At 36.1% G+C, this 13014-nt stretch overlaps 1 protein-coding gene across 1 annotated transcript in view; it reads left to right on the top strand.

Moving 5' to 3' along the window:
• The window catches only part of LOC150092272 (CAP-Gly domain-containing linker protein 4-like), a 136822-nt gene that overhangs the window by 6355 nt on the left and 117453 nt on the right, over positions 1-13014 (top strand). The gene's annotated exons all lie outside the window — the stretch shown is intronic.

The following is a 13014-nucleotide window of genomic DNA, read 5'->3' as shown; positions in this document are numbered from 1 at the left end:
AGGCTGCTAGTTGAAGAGATGATACACAAATCACTCATCTAGCTATGCTGGCAAAATCATAACTGTGTAAACCAACTCAATTTCCAATAAACATAGGATGAATTTTTATGTTGCAATAGTTCTTAGAGTAACACAGTAAAATAAGAGGTTATTATATCAGCTGGCCTGGTTAGCTGAGTGGTTAGTATATCCGCTCTCTAGCCAAAAGGCTGCTGGTTCAAATCCTGCTGTGGGCATGGATGTTTGTAATTGTCTGTGAAAATACTAGTGGTGGGCAGTAGGCAGAACTTTGTTTTGCAGTTCAGTTTGTATGATATTCTCATATAATTTAATTATATGTTCTTTGTTTGTTATGCTTATGTCTATTAGGTTACAGTTGCTCTTTGGAATGTTATTTTTGAATTTTAATTTAATCTTTGCTGAGAGGCATCATGATCAGAGTCAAAATCAGATTTTTTTTAGAGCTTTGACATTCTGGACTGATGCTTTCCATTTCTTTCTTATTAAAATGTAGTCTCCTACCACCAACAACACAAAAACTAGGTGTCATTAATACTCTAAAAAACAAGGCTTTGAAGATCTGCTCTAATGAACAAGCACTGAAAAAAGAATTTAAAGTTATGAGCAATACTTTTCTAAAAAATGGTTACAGCCATAACACTATTCTAAAAACACTTAAGCCATAACACTTTTCTAAAAAAATGGTTACAGCCATAACACTATTAATGAAATTCTAGCTCTTCTTCTTTGGTGCATCAATCCGAAAATTGGTAAATATAGCAGTGCATCACAACATCCTGTCTTGTGACTTCCTTTTTATCTCTTCATAACTCTTAGTGCCAGTTAGCATCATTATGTTATTTATATATGAAATTCTTGGTCTGTCTCGTGGCCTCTTTCCTTCTACAGTCCCCTCCATTATTTCTGTAATCAGTCTCCCATGCCTCAAATGGTGTCCAAATAGGCTTTTTCTTCTCTTATTGATGTGTTTCATTAATGACCGCTCTTCATGAACTATATTCAGAACTTCTTCATTACTTTTCTTTTCTGTCCAACTAATTTTCATCATCTTTCTCCAGCACCAAATTTCAAATCCAACTTTTTCATGTCTTGTTTTGTTAGAGTCCAGGCCTCACAACCATATAATGCAATGCTCCATATGTATGTTTTCACTAGCCTTTTTTTGAGCTGGATGCTAAGTCCATTACTGGTAAAAATGTTTCTTCTGTTATAGAATGCTCTTTGGCTAGGATTATTCATGCTTTAATATCTGATTGGTTTCTTCCATCTTCTGTGATAAGACTTCCAAGATATTTAAAAGAGGATACCTGTTTTTGTAGGTTATTATTTATTTCCAGGTTTATTTTCATTGGATTTGCTTTACTTGTAATTAATAATTTTGTTTTCTTATAATTAATTTTTAGGCTGTACTGTGTGAAGATTTCTTCCATCTTTGTTAGGGTGGCTTTCAGTTTGTTTTCATTATCAGCTAAAACTGCTATATCATCTGCAAACCATAGCTAGTTGATATCAATTCCATTTATCTTAATTCCGGTTTCTATTAGTTCTTTCAGTTTATTTATTGCATCTTCTATGTACAGATTAAACAATATGGGTGAAAGAGAGCACCCCTGTCGTACACCTCTACGTATTTTTGCTATTGCGGTTTTTGTTGTATTGCTGGCTGCTTCTATTAGGGCTTCCTGATGCTTGTAAAGATTAAATATGAGCCTTCTATCTCTCCAATCTACCTTTATTGTTTTTAGGAGGTGAAACATTTGATTCCAGTCAATACTATCAAAGGCTTTCTCCAAGTCAAGAAAGACTATCAGAGTATTTGATTCTTCTCCAATCTTCTTTCAGTAACTGTTCTTAGAGCTAGAATTGCTTCTCTTGTCCCCTGCTGATTCCTGAATCCAAACTAGTCATTGCCAACATGTTCTTCAACCTTCTTTGTTAGTCTTTTTTGTATAATTTTGAGTAGTATTTTGGAAGGATGTGATATTAAGCTTATTGTTCGATGATTTCACACTTGTTTGCATTATTTACTTTAGGAATGGGTATGATAGAGCATTGTGTAAAATCTTAGGGGATGATCCCTGTTTCATAAATATCCTTTATGATCTTGAAAAGGTATGACTTAATTATGTTTCCTGAGTATTTTATTAATTCTGAGGGGATGTTATCGGTGCCTTGTTGGCAGACAATTCATTCAGTGCCCATTCAAATTCATCTTTTAATATAGTTGGACCAATTTCTTCCATATCAAGTCTTGTTTCATCTTCTATAGCCTTGGTATCTAAATCTTTTCTGCTATATAGATCTTCTAAGTACTCCTTCCATCTTTCCGAAATTTCTTCCTTATCTATAAGTATGTTCCCCTGTTTATTTTTGATAATTGTACTTCTTGTCTTGTTTTGCTGGCTTATTCCTTTTATGATGTTATAAGGTTTATCGATTCTTCCAGTCTTTGTTAGATCTTCTATTTCTTTACATTTCTCTGTATACCATGGTTCTTTTGTTTCTTTACACTTTCTATTTATCATATTTTTTATATGTTTATATTTGTCTTTGCTTTCTTCTTTTAGGGAGGTTTTATATTTTCTTCTTTCATCTATTAGATCTAGAATGTCCTGGGTGATCCGTGGTTTTTTTTATTTGCTTCTTCCTTAATCCTATGCAGTCATTGGCAGCCTTGATGATTTATCCTTCAAATGAATCAATTTTTCCTCTATGTTTTTCTTTTCCCTCTCTCCAGTTTTAATGCTTTCATCAGTTTGCTGTTTATAGTTTCTATGGTGTTTCTCTGTTTTCAGGTTACTTATGTTTCATTTGGGCCTTTTCCTTGGTCATGACAACTTTTTAAATTTCAGATTACATTTCAATAAAACCAAATTGTGGTCACTATCAACATCAGCTCCTGGGTAACTTTTGCATGATTTTACTTGATTTTTAAATCTATTTTTTGTCATAATATAATCTATTTGGTACCTTCCTATATCCCCTGGCATTTGTCAAGTATACCTTCTTCTTTTTGGTACCTCATACCAGGTATTAGTAATGATCAGATTGAATTGGTGGCAGAACTCCAAAAGTCTATCTCCTCTTTCATTTCGGCATCCAAGTCCATACTTTCTCACCTCTCTACCATCTTTGCCTTCACCAATGACTGCATTCCAATCCCACATGACAATAAGATTATCTTCCTTCTTGGTCAGTTTGATTAGATTCTCAATATCTGCATATACTCTCTCAACTTCATCATCACTGTGGTCACTAGTAGGCATGTAAGCTTGTATTATTATAATATTTGTTGGTTTTGCTTCTAGTTTTACCATTATCAATCTGCTACTACATTTTACTGAGTTGATTACTCTTCTTCCCCATTCCTTATTGAGAACCACCATGACTCCATTTTTTGCTGTCTCATCATCTGAATAAATGATTCTGTAATCACTGCTCCAAAAGTCTCCAGTTCCAGTCCATCTCATTTCACTAATTCCCAATATGGCTATTTTTAATCTATCCATTTCTCTCTCTTCCAATTTTCCAATTTGTAGGAGGGTTCTCACATTCCACGTCCCAAAAATTCTAGCAAGACTTCAATAAAAAAAAAAAAAGATAAACCAGATTACAATAAAACTATGCCCATTCCTTACATTAAAGGGACATCAGATAAAATAAACAGAATACTACAGAAATACAACCTCAAAGCCACCTTTTAAACCTCCTGCAAAACTAAAAAGCTTACTCAACTCATCCAAAGACTCACTCCCTCCAGCAGAGGGAGTGGGTCTTTGGATGATTTGGCATATACCGTATTTATTGCACCCTGGAGTATACCGTATTTCTTGCACCTGTAATCTACCATATATAGGGGAAACAGGACACACAATTCCTATCAGACAAAAGGAATATAAACTGGCCTTTCTGATCATGCCCTGAACACTTTACATAGAATTGACTGGAAAAGCACCAGTTGTTTACATCACACCAAAACATGGTATGAAAACAAATTTATGAGATTCTTATCAACCACCCCAATCTGAACAATAATGATGGTCTAAAAATCCCAAGCATATGGAAGGCACATATTTTATGCACAGAACCTTGCTCTCTAAGAGTTAACTGTTTATGTTAAAACAGTCCTGTTTTAACATAAACAGGACTGTAGATAATCCACAATCTTAAATCTAAAATAACAATTGTAATGTTAAAAATAGGACATCATTATTACTGAAAGAAGACTATCTATAAGAAAGAAAGAATATTGTCCCATGTTATCTTAGATAGAATTTAGTTTTGACAGGAAATTATTTAGTTTCTAAATAATTAATTAATTTGCAATATTTTTTTTCCACTAGAGGTCGTGCCAGTAGAATAACTGGTGATCAAATCATTGTTCCTTTAGCTTACTGTGTGTAATGTAACTCAGCTTGTCCTTGTATATTTGTATATACTCCAGATGATGATCTTAATATGAAGATCGAAACGTTGGGAAATTAAAAGAGTTATTTATAACTCTTTTAATTTCCATAATTTCTAAAATGAATTTCTCCTCTGTTATTTCTCTCGTCTATTCCGAATTTGCCCATGACACTTTTCATATCTGGCGAGTATTTCCCTATTTTGGAGTTGAAATCTCCCATGACTATTAAGATATCTTTTTTATTGGTTTTGTTTATGAGATTTTGTAGTTTCTGATAGAATCTATTTCTTATCTATTTCTTCATCATCATATGAATAGTCCAGTACATAGATCTGGATTAGTTTTATGTATATCCCCTCTTCCTCAGCTTTCATTCTAATTGAGATCATTCTTGGTCCATATGTCTCAATGACTGTGATGGATTTTATAAGAGTATTTTTTTACTAGCAAGTCAACCCCTTCTCTGTGGACATTATCGTCTCTTTCTGAGTAGAACAGTCTTCCACTTTCTAAGTTTATAGCTCCTTCTCCTGGCCAATGTGTTTCCGTGAGACCAATTATATCCCATTTAATTTTTTCCGATTTCTTTATCATTAGTCCCAGCTTTCCTGTCTTATAAAGCTTTCTTATATTGAAAGTTAGGAGGTAAGAACACTTTTTGGTTGACCACACTGCATATTTCCCAACTGCTTCCTGTGCTGAAGAGGCACTTGCGTCGGCTACCCCGGACACGGTAGCATTTTTTTTAGCTGCTAGGAATAGTATAGTATAACTCCTTTCCAGCCAAGAGACTTTGGGTTCAAATCTTGCCGTGGGCATGGATGTTTCTGATTGTTCTACTGGTTCTTTGTGGAAAGGGTCTCAGCAAGCGACCCTAACACTTCTTGCAGAAGGCTTCACTCTGAAAGCGCTATTTGATGTGGAAGTGACCATAGGGTGTCCACTAACATGAAATGCATATAACTAAATTCAACTACTTGCATACTGCATATACATGAAGTCAGTGACGTAGCTAGAGCTGTTGCCACCCAGAGCAGTCCCTGAGTTTGCTGCCCCTCTCAATACACATCAAAAATACTACAAAAAGACAAACAAAGATTAACAACAGCAGAAATGAAGTTTATGAGAAAAACTGCAAAGTATACCCTATTTGATCACAAAAGAAACGAAGAAATTATGAAAGAATTAAACCAAGAACCAGTAATAGAAAAAATTAAAAAATCTAAACATAAATGGATGGAACATGTTCAAAGAATGAAAACAGAAAGATTACCAAAACAAGCCATTAGGAAAAAGAAAACCAGGACGTCCTCTTAAACGATTCAACAATAACTTCTAAGGCCGGAACAGGCCATGCTAGGCCTTAATCCTTGATACGCGTGATGATGATGATGATGACTTTTTACAACAAGATAATAAATATTCTTGATTTTGGGAAGTACTTAACAAATACAAAAACTGAAATGAATTCATGTGTTCTTTTAATAAAGTAAATCTTTCCTGCAAAGATTGTAATGTTTGATCTATTATGCAGAGAAAAAAAATTACTTTAAATGAAATTTCAGGATCTACTATATTTTCATTTTCATGTTCATAATCAAATTGTGTTGTCTTTTTACGTCGCCTTAGTGGTCTGCTACTATAAAATACAGATTCTGCGTCAAAATTTGCTGCAATTAATTTTAGCTTTCTACAGTTTCTTTGAAAGTTTCATCAGACCTATAATCATTTAAAAATTGATTTAGATCATTCAATACATCTAAAGTAAGTTGGAGATTCATAGATGACGACTGCAGTATTTTTCTGACAAAATTCACTTTATTTAAAATATCATACCAAATCTTTGGCACCTTTATATCCTGGCACTTGTGTGCATCACACACATTGCACATATGGCTGGCGTGCCCCTGCTGACATATTATTACCCTAAGATCCCTAATTGGGTAATGCAGACACTACACTCTCAGGCAACATGGTCACCAATTGCATACTTTATAATTTGCATTCCAATCATTCATAGCTTCTTTTCTCCTTTTCAATTACATTAGTCAAATATTTGATTTTAGTATCTGGAAAACTCAAAGTAGCAATATGGTCACCAATTGCATACTTTATAATTTGCATTCCAATCATTCACAGCTCTGCATGCAAAAAAATATTACTTTAGAAGTGATTTTACCACACTTCTGTCCCAAAAGAAAGTAGCAATAGTTCTCAAGGGACTGAAAAATGTTAATCAAACCATAAGTACCCTGAGAATTTCAAAAAGAAAAATAAAAGTTTTCCTGTATTCTGATATCAGCCATACCAAGGTTGGCGTGTAGCCATGCCTGCAGCACAAAGCAAAGATGGTGGTAACAAAGGCAAGCGATGAAAGACCACTTTGAGTCTTGCCACTGCAGGCAGACCTCTTGAAGCTTTAAAGTGCCAAAGCTGAAAAATGAATAGTTCAGAAATTGCTTTCTATATGATTTTTGATCAGGTTGCCAGTGGACTCATGCCAACTGTGTCAAGATTGACAAATCAGCACTCAAACTTCTAAGCAACTTCAGCCATCCATTTTTCTGTCCCTGTGTCTCCCCTCTATTAAACAGTTCCTAAACCTCAGAAAGCACTTGGACAGCTTGGAACAGTGCCTTATGATGCTCGATGAAACCTTCTCCCAGAAAATGATTACAATTGAAAAGCTCAAAGCAATTCACGATCAGCATCTCAATGCTAATATGCCTAATGCTAATAGCATCATGACCTCATTGCCTTGTTAGTTCAAGATACGATTGAGACAGAAAAGAAAAAATATGATACTGTCATGTGATTTTCCATTCTGAAAGTGATGTAGTGCTGGCATCTGTAGGCTTACTGAACAGTGCAATTTTGACTCCATGAAAATTTTCATGTGTCACTGCTTCTTGGCCCATGGTTATATGGAGAGATGGAGTGAACTTCTCTTGCTTAATAAAAGTTACTTGCAATTACTTAAGTATAAAGAGCTAATAAGCTTCATTTCGGCAATGAAAACATTACTTAAATTAAGGGGATATTAAATCCCACATAGTTTTAAAACCGAATAAGAAACTCAAAGATTGGAATCAGAGAGTTTCTTGCCGAATATAGTAAACTATAAAGTATCGGCGACACTAGCGTTAGCAAATGCAAGTGATCCTAGTACGTAGTACAATACCGGACGACTCGGCAAGAAACTCTGATTCCAATCTTTGAGTTTCTTCTTCGGTTTTAAAACTATGTGGGATTTAATATCCCCTTAATTTAAGTAATGTTTTCATTGCCGAAATGAAGCTTATTAGCTCTTTATACTTAAGTAACTTGATGGTTGCACCTGTTTGGATAACTCGTTCGCAGAGTATATAAGTTCTTTTCGCTATACACTTTGGCATTAGGTCTAGCTACTCACTGATGAAGCCTCAAAAAAGGCTGAAACCGGTCTGGGTAGTGACCTCTCTCCATAATGTAATAACAGCATACATTTCCTAGGAAATGTGTTTTTACATTATGGAAAATACCTAAGAATAGCGATCTGAACTTCCCCCACCTTTGCAACGAGTCGTCCGGTATTGTACTACGTACAAGGATCACTTGCATTTGCTAACGCTAGTGTCGCCGATACTTTATAGTTTACTATATTCGGCAAGAAACTCTCTGATTCCAATCTTTGAGTTTCTTATTCGGTTTTAAAACTATGTGGGATTTAATATCCCCTTAATTTAAGTTACTTGCAATACCTGATGAGCTGATTTGCATTCTTATCAGCCCTGAATATGTCAGAAGTTCCCCTCTCCCTCCCATCACATGTATTAGGCCAGCTAGATCTGACCTACACACAGTGGGAACAAAGACAGTGACTACAAACAAGAACTGGAAGAGAAACATCAAGGCGGAGATGAAGCATGGACAGTTCTTATAAAGAAGGAACACTAGTGAAAAAATCAAATTCTCCAAATAACCAGCATGGAAACCTGAATCCAAATGCTGCATAAGGAATGTGTGTGAACCCATATGTTCAACAGCAAACTTCACAGAACCTTCCAGATCCATTTTACAGATATACACGAACCCAGTTCCAACCTTAATGATGTTCATTTCCGCCTATAGTCTGCAAAACCTCATCTACTTTTCCTATCTCAAATCTCACTCTCTCCTCAAACATCACTCATCTCTGCTTTCCCAGTTACACTTTTTGACTCCTTTCCCTCAGAGGTGGTTTTTATGCATATGTTCTCTCCAGTATACCATGCCAAAGAGTATCCAACCTTGAATCCCCAATTTTTACCTCCTTTGGATAAAAATCACCATCTCATTCTATCAGATTTATATGCTGTCTCTATCGCTCTGCTATTGCCAACATCCACTCTGAACTTTTCAATTTTCTTTCCCTAAATGTTAATATTGTTCAGTCCAGCTTTCCTAATAGTGAAGTCATTTTCCTCGAAGACTTCAGTGTTCATAGCACCAGCTAGCTGCCCTTCCAAAGGCAGAGATCAAGCAGATAGAGAGAATACGATATTTGCAGTCACACAAACAATCTCACAAATTGTTCACATGCCCACCAGAATGTCAAACAACTTCCAAACATCCTGGATCTCTTCTTCACTAATGACCATCTCAGTATGCTGCGAATGTTGTCTGTCCTCTAGGCCAGTGCTTCCCAAACTTCTGGATGTCAGGGCCCCCTTTGTAAAAATTAAAATATTTCACGGCCCCCCTCGAAAAAAAAATCGTAATAGAGATATATTATTATAATATTTATTGTATTTATATTCAAATACAAAACATACACTGCGAATATTGCAAAAATCAAATGCATATATTACATTTTTTGCCTCTTACCGTTTGGGTCTGAAGACGATGCAGGCTGTTCTGGTAAAATACTGTCCTTTTTTTTTTTTTTTTTAAGTCTGTTTCTGCTTCTTCTGATTGTTCGCAGGATTTTTTTATTTTTTTTATTTTTTACCAACCACTTATCCATCTCAGGGTTAAATTTTTTAACGTAGAATAGATCAAATAATATCACCACTTACCAATACTGGCACACCACAGACTGATAACGATATAGGGAAGGGTCTAAGTGGGACAGTTCATTTGTTCGCTGATGATGCAAAGTTGGGTAGGGCGATAGTGAATGCAGAAGATGTCAAAGTCTTGCAAGATGACTTAGATAGATTGGAGTTCTGGACTAAGGAGAATGGATGTCAATTTAATGTGACAAAATGTAAGGTTATGCATTTCGGAGTGAAAAGATTAGCAGCAGTATACCACATTGGTGGAACTGTACTCCAAGAGATTGATGAGGCCAGGGACTTGGGAGTGTTGGTGGATAGGGAGATGAAGTTTAGGGGGCACATTGCGAAAGTAGTTAAATCAGCTCATCAACTCACTTGGTTGTTGAAAAATACCTTGATGAGCAGAGAAAAACAAGTTATTGTACCTCTGTACTGAGCCCTGATAAGACCTCATCTCGACTATTGTGCCCAGATTTGGTCACCTCGGTTCCTTCTTGATGGGGAGGAGGTTGAGAGGATCCAGAGGCGAGTGACTAAGATGATAGCAGGTCTATGGAATGAACCATATGAGAACAGGTTGAAGATTTGTGGGTTGCAGAAACTAGTTGATAGGCAGAAAAGGGGAGATATGATTGAGACATTCAAATTGCTAAAAGGATTCTATAGGATTAATTCAGATGATATTTTTGAGATCAGGACTGGTGGTGGGAGAACTAGGGGACACCCATGGAAGCTGGGCAAGAGTGTGGTTAGCAGGGGTGTTAGAGCTGGGTTCTTTACTTTTAGAGTGGTAAATGAGTGGAATAAGCTGGCAGAGTCTGTTGTGGGTGCTATGACAGTGAGCGAGTTCAAGGCAAGGTATGATAGATACTGTGAGAATGTTGAACAGCTGTGTGAACATGATGTTTAGGGCCTCCCTCGATGAGTCTAAGGACTCCTGGAGTAGCCCGTGGTAATAATAATAATAACATGAAATTAGTGAATATTACCTGAATAAGGGAATCCCCCGGACCAGGAACATTTTTCACTTTTGTGACTTTTCTCCTTTTACGGTAATTAAGCCTAACGAGAAACAGACAGCAAAGGCAGTCTATTTATTAAAACGTGCATATGATTGGTGCGGTATTAACAAAATATCGTGCAACCGAAAGATAAAAGCATAGCTGACAATTGAGTTGAAATGCTAGCTCTCTTCAACCGAATTCCATATGTGAAACTGCCATAACATTCATTATATATATATATATATATATATTACTTAGTTTTAACACTTTTACGAATTTTAACACGTTCGGTTGAATTTTATTGCTGCCTTGGGAAATCGAACTCGCATGCATCTAATTATCTAACTAAAAACAATAGTTTTTAGTTAGATACTGTGTTTGCCCATGCAACATATAGTTTTGTTTCAGTCTATACAGCATAGTTTCTGTATGAGGGGACATGTGATTCATTAATTAGTGTTTTTATCCCAGTTGTCTCTAATTGCACTATTTGTTGAGAAATATATTACACAGACTCCTCATACCTTATTCACTGGCATAATAAAAGTACTTATTTTTATTGCCTCTGCAGTATAGTGGCTCTTAGGGAGGGCGTGTTGTTTACCACTGCAAGCGAGTTACTATATCCTCACATGAACTTGTTTAAGCTTTTTTTCATGTGTGAAGTATATGCGAAACTTTTATTGGTAACAGAAAACTAGCTCGGATGACAGTGATAATATAAAATGAGTTTTGATATGTATATAAAGTCAATATCAACAGTTCCTGATTCGAAGTAAATACAATTAACCATTGCTTTGAAATGAAACATATGAATAAGCAATATTTACTAATATTCATTAAGCGCCGAAATACGCAGGAAGCAAAGTTTGTGAACCAACAGCAATGTGTAAATTTTTCCATTAAAATATAAAAAATAGCAAAAAAGAAATAATAAAAGTTAAATACGTTTCTTTTAAAATAAAAAAAATATACTTACTCTTAAAACATTTTAAATTTGTTTTCATTATTTCACGGCCCCCCTCAACAAAACCTACCGCCCCCAAGGGGGCCGCGGCCCACAGTTTGGGAAGCGCTGCTCTAGGCAACTCAATCCACAATCTTTTGCATATCTTTCTCTCATGTTCCAACATATACACAACCACTCACATCCACACATTGTATGGCATTACAAGAAAGCCAGTTTGGACAATCTTCACATTTCCATGATCAGATTACTATTTCTGGCCATCCGAGCCAAATCTGTGTGCAGAATGAATCACTGAAATAATTCTTATGGGCATGGAAACATTCATTTCCCACTCTACCTTAAACTCCCAATCTCTTATCTAAGCCCTGGTTCTCCCACTGGTGTGCTAAGGCTATATACAAAAGAAGGCAAACATACTGCAACTGTCTTGCCATAACTCCATCTTCTAATACTGTCCAAAGCCTGGAATAGCTTTAAGAAAATTATCAACTCATCAAAAACTAACTTTGAGAGAACTGAATGCAGAAAACTTGTATCCTGTCCAAATGGCAGCTGTGCTTCTAGTTGTAGCTGTTGACTGTAACTTCTCCCCAACATTACTTCCATCCCACCACTATTGTACCCAGACGTCACTATTGCATTATCATTCATAGAAAAAGCCAACCTCACAGGTTCCTGTACCTCTAATTCTTGCAGCTAATCATGGTAAATTTCCCGAAATTATTCCAAATGTTTAATGCCTTGTTTGACCTTTCACCAGAAAGAGACTAGTCTGCAGCTGGAAATTAGTCCATAATACAACCCTCAAACTATCATTCAATTTCTCTCACCTCAATTTATTCTAAAGTAATGAAAGAGACCATCAACACTCAACTCCTAATCTATCTTGAAGGCTCTCAACTAATAAATGACGAATGGCTTGATTCCATCACTTCCAATCAACAGAAGATCTAGTAACCTATGTCTCATCTTGGGACAAAAAACATGTAAATAGTTTGGTGAATCTCAAGTAGTTTCTCGTGATATCTCCAAAGCTTTTGACCAAGTTTGGCACAAAGGTCTATTCCCATCATCTGGTCATCCTCCTGACTTCTGCAACTGGGTAGCCAGCTTTCTGACTGAATGCTCACTTCAAGTGATGATGGCTCGCTCCTTATCTTCTAACTATACAACTAATGCTAGGGTTCCCCAAGGCTCTGTTCTTTCATCCACCTCTCTTCCTCCTATATATAAATGATCTACTCCAGCTGACTACCAATCCATCATATTGTTTTGCTGATGACAGCACACTCATTCCTCCTCCTTTTCATTTGGCAAGCCTTGCAAAGCACAAATCACCACAGCCTGCAGAACTTTAACCTCAACTACCTCAAATTCTGATCTTCAAAACATTCATCAATGGGGTTTAAATGACCTTGTCAACTTCAGTGCTAGCTTCACAGCTCTCCAAAGAAATACAATCTAAAGCCAAGTGTTGAATATGGCAATGAGATGTCAGACACATGGTTCTTTGTTACGATGTGCTGTGTAACATCTCTCATGGCCTAATTCATTAATATGTAGGTCTTTGATATATGTTGACCAAAACTGATT

Source organism: Typopeltis vanoorti, chromosome 26 (genome assembly GCF_054136105.1).
Source record: "Typopeltis vanoorti isolate ZY-2024b chromosome 26, IOZ_Tvanoo_1.0, whole genome shotgun sequence".
Classification (NCBI taxonomy): Eukaryota; Metazoa; Arthropoda; class Arachnida; order Uropygi; family Thelyphonidae; genus Typopeltis; species Typopeltis vanoorti.
The sequence above is the reverse complement of the archived record's forward strand: the minus strand, read 5'-3'. Positions and strand labels throughout refer to the sequence as shown.